Source organism: Amblyraja radiata, chromosome 7, assembly GCF_010909765.2.
Source record: "Amblyraja radiata isolate CabotCenter1 chromosome 7, sAmbRad1.1.pri, whole genome shotgun sequence".
NCBI lineage: Eukaryota > Metazoa > Chordata > Chondrichthyes > Rajiformes > Rajidae > Amblyraja > Amblyraja radiata.
The window spans coordinates 50,075,165-50,085,813 of record NC_045962.1 but is presented as its reverse complement, the minus strand read 5'-3'; positions in this window follow the sequence as shown (position 1 = coordinate 50,085,813).

Here is a 10,649-nt window from a genome sequence, read left to right as displayed (position 1 = left end):
TACTTCAGGTAGGTTTTGTTATTCACCACAAAATGGACAGGGAACAATATCATACATAAGGCTTTGTACTTTCTTTATATTCCTCAAAGGCCCTGGCCAATTTCATCCTCTTAAATCTTGCATGTGCTTCCTTTTTCTTTTTGATCAAATTTACAACCTCTGCAACATGTTGGTTCTGAACTTAGATCAACTGGTCTTTAAACAACTCCCACTTGTCACTGGACTTACCCAGTTACAATTTATCCCAGTGTGCCCTCCAGGGCTCTTGCCTAATACATTTGTAGTTTGCCTTACTCCATTGTAGTACCTTCCCACAAGGTCCAGTCTTCTCCCTATTCAAAACAATCCAAAAACGTACAGAATTGTGATCACTATACCCGAAAGGTTCTTCCACTGAAACACATGTCACCTGGCCAGGCTCATTTCCTAGCACCAAGTCCAGTGTGTTCCCTTCTTGGTTGGACTATCCAGAACCCTCTTGATGTATATTGATGGTTGAAAGATTCATGATCGTAGGAATAAATATCACCAGCAATTTGTCCTGGACCAGTCACATTGAACCAATAGCCAAGAAAACACACAATGAGTCTACTTCCTTAGGCTCAGGAAGTTCAGCATGCCCACAACAACTCTCACTAACTTTGACAGATGTGCCATAGAAAGCATTTTATCTGGATGCATCACAGCATCTTTTAGGATCAGTTCCATCGAAGACCGCAATAAATTGCAGAGAGTTGTGGATGTAGCCCAGACAATCACGCACACTAACCTCCCTTCCATTGACTCCATCTACACTTCATGCTACCTTGGCAAGGCCACTAGCATAATCACGGACAATCACTCGGATCACTCGCCTTTCTTCCATGAGGCAAGAGATACAGCAGTTTAAAAACGCATACCTCCAGATTCAGGGACAGTTTCTTCCCAGCTGTTATTAGGCAACTGAACTGTCTTCTCACCAGCTACAGAGCGGTCTTGACCTTCCATTTACCTCATTGGAGATCTTTGAACTATCTTTTATTGGACTTTATTGGACTCTATCTTGCACTAAATATTATACACTTTATTTTGTATCTGTACACTGTGGACGGCTTGACTGAAATCATGTATAGTCTTTTCGCTGACCGGATAGTACACAACAAAAAGCTTTTCACTGTACCTCAGTATATGTGACAATAATAAACTAAACTAAACTAAACTAAACTAAACTAAAGTTAGTGTCACCCACTAAGACAACCCTTTTGCTTTGGCATCTTATGGATATAGACAATAGACAATAGACAATAGACAATAGACAATAGACAATAGGTGCAGGAGTAGTCCATTTGGCCCTTCGAGCCAGCACCGCCATTCAATGTGATCATGACTGATCATCCCCAATCAGTACCCCGTTCCTGCCTTCTCCCCATATCCCCTGACTCCGCTATTTTTAAGAGCCCTATCTAGCTCTCTCTTGAAAGTATCCAGAGAACCGGCCTCCACCGCCCTCTGAGGCAGAGAATTCCACAGACTCACTACTCTCTGTGAGAAAAAGTGTTTCCTCATCTCCGTTCTAAATGGCTTACTCTAAATGGCTTATTCTTAAACTGTGGCCCCTGGTTCTGGTCTTCCCCAACATCGGGAACTTGTTTCCTGCCTCTAACGTGTTCTTCCTTTCTTTTATCCCTTCCTTTATCTCCTGCTTGCTATTGGGGGGCCTATAGAGTGCTCTGAATCCCATCAGAGTTCTTGCATCCTTCTTATTTCAAAGCTCTCCACACACCACCTCAGTTGACTAATCCTCCGATATGTCCTCTCTGATCACCGCCATGACGGTCTCCCTGATTAGGAGCAAAACCCTCTATATTAATCATGTCCAAAACATCAAAACTCTGGAACATTGAGCAGCCAGTCACAACCCCCTCCCAACCAGATTTCTACAATAGCCCCAACATCATAGTCCCAGACACTGATCTAGGCTCTAAGCTCGGATGTTTCCTCCACAATACTCCTTGCATTGAAACAAACACACTTCAGCTCATGAGTGTCACCATATTCCTTCACCTGTCCCTGCCTGCCCTTCCTTGGGGACTTACTGGTCCTAACCTCACCCTTTCCATCATTCCTTACAATTTCTGAAATACTACTCTGGTTCCCACCCTCCTGCCTCTCTCGTTTAAACCTTTCCGAATAGCACTAGTGAACCTCCCTCCAGGAAATTAGCTACCTGATCTCCCGGTTGCTCAGCACTTTTCCTCCCCCTCCCACAACCTATCTGACCTTTCTGTCCTGGGCCTCCTCTGTTGTCAGAGTGAGGCCCAGCGCAATTTGGAGGAACAGCACCTCATATTTCACGGGTAGCTTACACCCCAGCGGTATGAACATTGACTTCTCTAACTTCAAATAGCCCTTGCTTTCCCTCTCTCTCCATCCCCTCCCCCATCCCAGTTCTCCGACCAGTCTTACTGTGTCCGACTACATTCTATCTTTGTCCCGCCTACTCCCCTGACATCAGTCTGAAGAAGGGCCTCGACCCGAAATGTCACCCATTCCTTCTCTCCAGAGATGCTGCATGTCCTGCTGAGTTACTCCATCAATTTGTGTCTACCTTCGATTTAAACCAGCATCTGCAGTTCTTTCCGACACATTATATCCCAGAAGAGATCCCAATGGTCTAAAAATTTGAATCACTGCCCTCTGCACCAACTCCTGAGCCATGCACTCATCTGTTCTATCTTCCTCCTACTAACCTCCTGGCATTGGCTCTGGGAATAATCTGGAGTTAAACCACCTTCGGGGTCCTGCTTTTTAATCTTCTACGTTACTTCCTATATTCATTTCACAGGGCCTCATCCCTTTTTCTACTTATGTTACTTGTGCCAATGTGCATGACCTCCGGCTGCTCACCCTTATGGCCCTGTCCCACTTAGGAAACCTGAACGGAAACCTCTGGAGACTTTGCGCCCCACCCAAGGTTTCCGTGCGGTTCCCGGCGGTTGCAGGTGGTTGCCGGAGGTTGCAGGTTGTGGAAGCAGGTAGGGAGACTGACAAAAACCTCTGGGAACCGCACGGAAACCTTGGGTGGGGCACAAAGTCTCCAGAGGTTTCCATTCAGGTTTCCAAAGTGGGACAGGGGCATTAGGGAGACAACCACCATCCTATGTGTTGTTTACTGCTACAGAATCTCCTGTCTGTTCCCCTAACTAATGAGTCTCCTATCTCAATGGCTCTGTCTGACTATTCCCCTCCCGGCTGTGCCTCAGAACCAGGCCTGATATTGCCAGGACTTCAGGGCATGAGCTATAGGGAGAGGTTGGGCAGGCTGGAATTTTATTCCTTGGAGTGCTGGAGGCTGCTGGTGAAATTAATTGAGACATAAAGGTAGAGAATGTTGGTGACAACAGTGGGTCAGGTCACTGTGGAGGGACTAACCTTTCACCAGAATTCGATGATTCGGTGGCATAATAATGCAAACATAGTTTATGCAGCGTTTAATGTCCCCATTGTCAAACACCCAACATATGAACACAGTCTGGGCTCTCATCAAGAATGGTTAACTGAGGAAAGACTGAAGACGTGGGGTCTCCACGGAGCGGAGGAAAGAGGGAACATGACTGAGGTATATAAAATGACGAGTATTATTTAACCTATGGAAATGTTTCCCCATATCAGAGGCAGATAAAACTGGAGAACACAGAATGTTAGGAGGAAGATATTCAGAGGGGATAAGGTTCACCCAGTCAAAGGTACCAGATAGGACATGTACAAACAATGGAAAATCTTGTATTGAGTTGTGCTTTCCCAGGAAGGGTAGCACCAGAATAAGGACAAGGCAGTCACTTTACTGCCCAGCAATGTTGTCTTCTTTTACAAGTGATGCTGCTGGCACCTATGGTACAGTGGTTGAGTTACTGCTTTACTGCACCAGAGACCCAGGTTTGATCCCAACTGCGGGTACTGTCTGTATGGAGTTTGTCCGTTCTCCCCGTGACCACATGAGTTTTCTGTGGGTATTCTGGTTTCCTCCCGCATTCCAAAGATGTGTAGGCTTGTAGAATAAATTGTAAATTGTCCCTAGTGTGTGTAGGATTGTGTTAGCATGCAGGGGTTGCTGGTCAGCGTGGACTCGGGTGCCAAAGGGCTTGTTTCTGTGCTGTATCTCTAAACAAAAAAGCTAAGGTGTCAGAGCCCTGTGGTTAGGTGTGTTTGTCTGCAACTTATTACACATCAAATGATTGCGAGAGCCAGGTATGGGGAGAGATTGGAGGAGGAGAGGACCAGATAAATTCCAGCAAAGGCATCACAGTCTATCAATATATACATTCTGGACACATTCCTCTGTGGTCGTAATATCGGAGGATCAAAACCAAGCTGTTTCCATTGCAGTTGAGAAGTAAAACAAGACAACATAGGAAAAGAACAATACTCTACTCAGATTAAACATTTGCTTTCCAAGTTACAATCCACCCTGATTTAGAAATATATCACCACCCTTTCTCCGTCGCTGAGTCAAAAGCCTGGAACTCGCTTCCTGACAGCATTGTAGGTATATCCGACCTCAGAAATGCAGCAGTTCATGAGATCAACTCATTACCAGCTTCTTGAAAGCAATTAGGGATGAGCAATTAAATGCTGGCTCATCCTGCAAAGCCCACATTCCTCGAATGAGTACTATAATAAATGTTGGCTTAATAAGGAAGGCGATGGATTCATTTCTGTAAGGACTGTTTGTTATTGCCTTCTTCTACTGTGTGGCAATCCTCCACTGCTGTAACTCAACTTTCCTATTTGAAGCTGTCAGTAAGTTTGAAAGTTAAATGTCAGAGTTTTGAGTCCAAGCCCCTTTGTCTGACAGTCAATTTGACGACCCAACTCAAATTCCATCTCAGTGATGCATGTTTTCCAACAAAGCACAGAAATCAAACCACCATGAATTGCAACTTCTCCACCCATTTCACAATTCAGCAACATATTCACTTTATACTGTAGATCTTCCAGGCGAGTTACAAAGTGGTTCATGTTGGATTATCAAGATTAAATCCAAAGTCTCCTTAAAGACAATCTGCCACTCTCAAAACCTAACAGATTTTCCAGATTATCGGACATTTAACAATAGACTTTTTTTTACTATGTTGCACAGTATTATAATTACTTTTCCAGGGAACCCGGCAAGTTTATAGTGAGCGTGACAAACATCACCCAACTGGTGAGCTACATGCCGGATCATTGGGATTTCCAAATAGCCGGAGAGATTATTTTTATATACTTCTATCAGGTCTCCTCCCTTCCAATACTACAGCTAAAACAATGCAAATCTATCCAATCAGTCTTTTTAGCAAAGACTCTCCAATGCAGGCAACATCCTGGTAAAATGTAGACACAAGGAACTGCAGATGCTGGTTTACAAAAAAAGACACAAAGTGCTGGAGTAGATCAGAAGGTCAGGCGGCATCTCTGGAGAAAATGGATCAGTAATTCTTTGGGTCGGGCCCTTCTACAGACAGATTGTAGTGGGGGGGGGGGGTCTAAGTTGGAAGAGAAATGGGGGCGGGACAAAGACTGGCAATCGATAAGTGGATATCCTGGAGAATCTCATCTGCAACCTTTCCATAGTATCTGCATCCTTCCTATAATGAGGTGATCAGAACTTGAAAGGATTGAGATCAGATAAATGATGAGGGACAGTGGATGATCGTTCCTGATGTGGGAGGGTTCGAGAACCAGACATCACAGGTATACTGTAAGAAAAAGGAGAGAATAAATAATGATACATGGAAAATAATATTTTTATACACAGCATGGTTGGAATGCGCTGCCTGGAAGAAGTGGTGGAGACAGCTTCCTTTGTGATTTTAGAGGGAACTGCTGGGGAAAGAATTGCAAGGCTACAGATAAAGGGCTGGTGGGTGGAACTCGAAACTTGCTGTGGCGCTGACATGATGGGCTGAGTACAGACAGCACCTGTAGTCGGGATCGAACCCAGGTCTCTGGCGCAGCAAGTGCTGTGAGACAGCATCTTTACCGCCGCGCCACTGTGCCGCCCATGAATGACAACTTGAAATGATTGTCTTTGGAATCGTGAGCTCCTTGGGTTAAAGCAAAGCCTTCCTTTAGGAGATTGAAGGAAAAATGGCATAAAAGAAGGGTGGTCCGAGCCTTCGGCAACCACATCCCAGGAACAACCATCGCAAGAAGGAGTGACATGAGTTTAAAACTGAGGGAAGACTGCTCCCTACCAACAGAGTGAATCTGGCCAGTTCATTCATAAGTAATATCTGAGTCTATCATAAGTTTTGTGATTTAGTTTAAGAAATTATGTTGGAATAGTAAATTAAATGAGAAGTTATTAGAAGTCAATGGTTTGCATGCATGCCAAAGTAACTCAAGTGTTTAGAGTCCTTGCTTTAGAGTCTTTGGTTCGACACGCCAATTGATACTCTATAGAGGTAATAGGATCAACACACCTATCTACCTCATGATGTTATAAACCTTGATAACGCATCGCCCAGCCTCCTATGCTACAGGAAAAAAAGACAGCCTTTCCAGTTGTCCAGAACTGGTACCATTCTCGTAAATATTTTTTGCACCTTCAGAGGAGCGGAGCCCATGGCTACCCGATGTCCTCATTGATCCACAAGGAGTGGATGATCTCCACAAAGTGGCTAGCCTTCACCACACAAGGCGTAAGCAATGAGCAGAGCCCAAGTCAGCACCCCCACCCCCTCGGCCCTGCCTGGACCCCCTTATTGGAAGAGGGGGCTCAGACGCACTGACCTTCCACAAGGAATTGGGGGTGTTGATTTTAAAATCAATTCAGGTAGATTTAAATAATTTAACCCAAAGTAAATAAATAACCCAAAGTAAAAAAAAACGTTTCTGACAAATCTAGAAACAGTGGCTCAAGCAGCTATTCATGGGTTTGAAGATCCTGTTCGAATGGATGGATGGCTATTCTTGTACAAGCCTTGCCTGCTGCCAAACTCTGGACCCACTCCCTGACCAATGCCCCACCGCTGGACCCAGTGGTGATTCCAACTGTGTGGTTGGTTTAAGTCCACTTGTACGCTTGTGTTTCCAAGTTGTCATTGTTTGGTGATCTGCTGCCAGCTGATCTGCTAAATGCAGGACAGCACGATTCGGCCCAGCATCCCTGCCCTCATTGGATAGAGACTTTGGAGATATATTACTCTTAACATCACCAAAGGTCAAAGAAAATCCCTGGACTGTCCCATGGACAGAACCATCCGCTCCAATGTGATTCCACCTCACCCTAAACACATTCAACTCCCCTTTCAGCATCTTGAAGGGTCAACCTCTTGCAACTCCTTGGACACTCTTCCCATTCCAATCGAAATGTTTTCCTGCACGTTCCCATGCAACTTCAGGTGAGGTCCTTTCACCTCGTCCATTCCATCCATCCGGATGAAGCAGTGATTCACTCACACTTCTTCCACACTGGTGCACTGCATTTAGTGTTCACTGTAGAATCTCCTCCCCACTGGAGAGACCAAATACAGATTGTGCCGTTGCTTTATGGAGCCCCCGCGCTCAGTCCCAGGAGTGTCCCTGAGCTTCCCGATGTCTACTCCTTCAATTACCAGTCCTGTTCCCCTTCTGATTCCTCTGCCTGTGGCCTCCTGTACTGTTATGAGGCCAAATGCAACATTAAGGAACAACACTTCACCTTGCTTCTCACATTGCAGCTTTCCAGAGTCAACATCAGTTTGACTTTTTCTTTCTGTCTGTTTCAGAACTGACTATTTCTGCCTGTCATCTGCTCAGTTTTGCTTTTTCTACTAGTATATTCTGGGCTGCTGGGTATGGTCCGCAGCCATGCTATTTACAACGTATTATACAGACAAAGAACCTTAAGCTGATTCTAACTGTTCCTCAAAATTCTGCATGAACGCTTTTGGTCTCAACCTATCAGAGATATTCCCTTGGTTCTGCCCAACCCTCCCCCACTTTTTCTACTACCGAAAGCAAACTTGTTTTCTCTCTTTCCCATTTCTGACAAAGGGTCTCAGACCTGAAACATAGTGATTCTTTCTCCACAAATGCTGCCTGACCTACAACAATGTTTCCAGCATTTTCTATTTATTTATTTCAAATCCCAAGCAATAATAGCTTCCATCCATATCACTATTAGAGGTACAAAATGGGATGGTTGGAAACTTCAGTAAGTAATTGACAAATAAAATATTCATCTGGATGAAACATAACCATTAGTTACAATGTAACTACTGGCTTTTTAATCAGGAAGAAGTTGTATATTTATTATAAAGTTTCTTGTTTACTTTATACACGTGACAATGTGGGAAAATGTTCCTTTCATTTAATTGATTAAATGATTAAATGTGTGTTTTTTCTCACACAAAACATGCAACTAACATCAAATAAAAAACGCTGCCCTGATTTCTGGGCTACAATATGCACATATCCTATTTGCCAGCTCTCCTTCCTGATCCCAGGAGAGGAAAGCCAACCCACAAAAATATAAAAAACAATGAAAGCAATAAAAATCTTTGGGATTTCTCATGGTGAATAGTCTATGGGCTTAATTTGACCTGTTTTTATAATATAGCAACAATTTATTTTGCAAGATGATCTTAATCTCATCAGCAAAGGCACCATCTCTTGATTACAAATCAGTCTCGAGTAGACAAGATGACCTAAGGGCAACTTTTTACTTGTGTGTCCTGGCATTGGTTTTCTTCTTTTAAGGCCAGGCCAACACTATTCCTCAGTGAATGAAGTGGGCATACACCAGCAGAGAGGGGATGGGGATATTTCCAACCATGCAAGTAGAATCGTTGTCTTGGAAATGGGAGCTGGGCATTCTTCCAGCTCTCAGTAATTGGGAGAACTTCTAATTGGAGATGACAATGAGAGCATTTGTAAAGCAGCCGGAGAGAGTTTGAAAAGCACCAACAAGGCTCTGGAGGATCAGTTCACATTTCCAAATTGTCATCTGCAGACTTTGACGTGTTTACTCACTAATAAACGTGAGAGTGAGTGGCTATTCCAGGCGCACTGACTCCAGAAAACTACACCCTATGCCTCCCTATATACTCTTCCAGTTGCCTAAATATTTGTGTAAATACAAGCAACAGCATAAGCAATGCATTCATTCACAAAGAAAATTTCATATCAATTCTCACATCCAACTATTTCCCTTGGGATTCCAGAATTTTCCTTTCATCATCCCATCAAGGAGTTTATTTCTCATTCTGTTTTAACCTATTAGTTTTCAAGGATCCGGCCTTTGAAAAGTTGGTGATGAGTTGCTTCTTATCCTTCTGGTGAAGTATCGATGGGCAAAGACTCTTGGGGTTCAGACACTTGGACCGTCTGACATCTGATCAAGTGGACAGCTTACAACCCAATGATATGAATATTGAAGGTAAACACAAAATGCTGGAGTAATTCAGCAGGTGAGGCAGTATCTCTGCAGAGAAGGAATGGGAGACGTTTTGGGTCAAGACCCTTCTTCAGACTGATGTCAGGGGAGGGGGCGGGACAAAGATAGAATGTAGTCGGAGACAGTAAGACTAGTAGGAGAACTGGGAAGGGGGAGGGGATGGAGAGAGAAAGCAAGAGTTATCTGAAGTTAGAGAAGTAAATGTTCATACCACTGGGGTGTAAACTACTCAAACGAAATATGAGGTGCTGTTCCTCCAATTTGCGCTGGGCCTCACTGACAATGGAGCAGGCCCAGGACAGAAAGGTCAGATTGGGAATGGGAGGGGGAGTTGAAGTGCTGAGCCACCGGGGTTGGTTAAGATGGACTGAGTGGAGGTGTTCAGCAAAACGATCGCCGAGCCTGCGCTCGGTCTCACCGATGTAGAGAAGTTGACACCTGGAACAGCAGATACAGTGAATATTGATTTCTCTAACTTCAAGTAACCCCTGCTTTCTCTCTCTCTCTATCCCTCCCCCACCCTAGTTCTCTGACTAGTTTCACGGTCCTCCTGATTAAATTTTACTGATTGTATGTCTTGTTGTCTTAGGGGTCTAAGAGTAAACCTAGCAATTATAGACCTATTAGTTTGACGTCAGTGGTGGGCAAATTAATGGAAAGAATACTTAGAGATAATATATATAAGCATCTGGATAAACAGGGTCTGATTTGGAACAGTCAACATGGATTTGTGCCTGGAAGGTCATGTTTAACTAATCTTCTTGAATTTTTTGAAGATGTTACTCGGGAAATTGATGAGGGTAAAGCAGTGGATGTTGTGTATATGGACTTCAGTAAGGCCTTTGACAAGGTTCCTCATGGAAGGTTGGTTAAGAAGGTTCAATGGTTGGGTATTAATGGTGGAGTAGCAAGATGGATTCAACAGTGGCTGAATGGGAGATGCCAGAGAGTAATGGTGGATGGTTGTTTGTCAGGTTGGAGGCCAGTGACGAGTGGGGTGCCACAGGGATCTGTGTTGGGTCCACTGTTGTTTGTCATGTACATCAATGATCTGGACGATGGTGTGGTAAATTGGATTAGTAAGTATGCAGATGATACTAAGATAGGTGGGGTTGCGGGTAATGAAGTAGAGTTTCAAAGTCTACAGAGAGATTTATGCCAGTTGGAAGAGTGGGCTGAAAGATGGCAGATGGAGTTTAATGCTGATAAGTGTGAGGTGCTACATCTTGGCAGGACAAATCAAAATAGG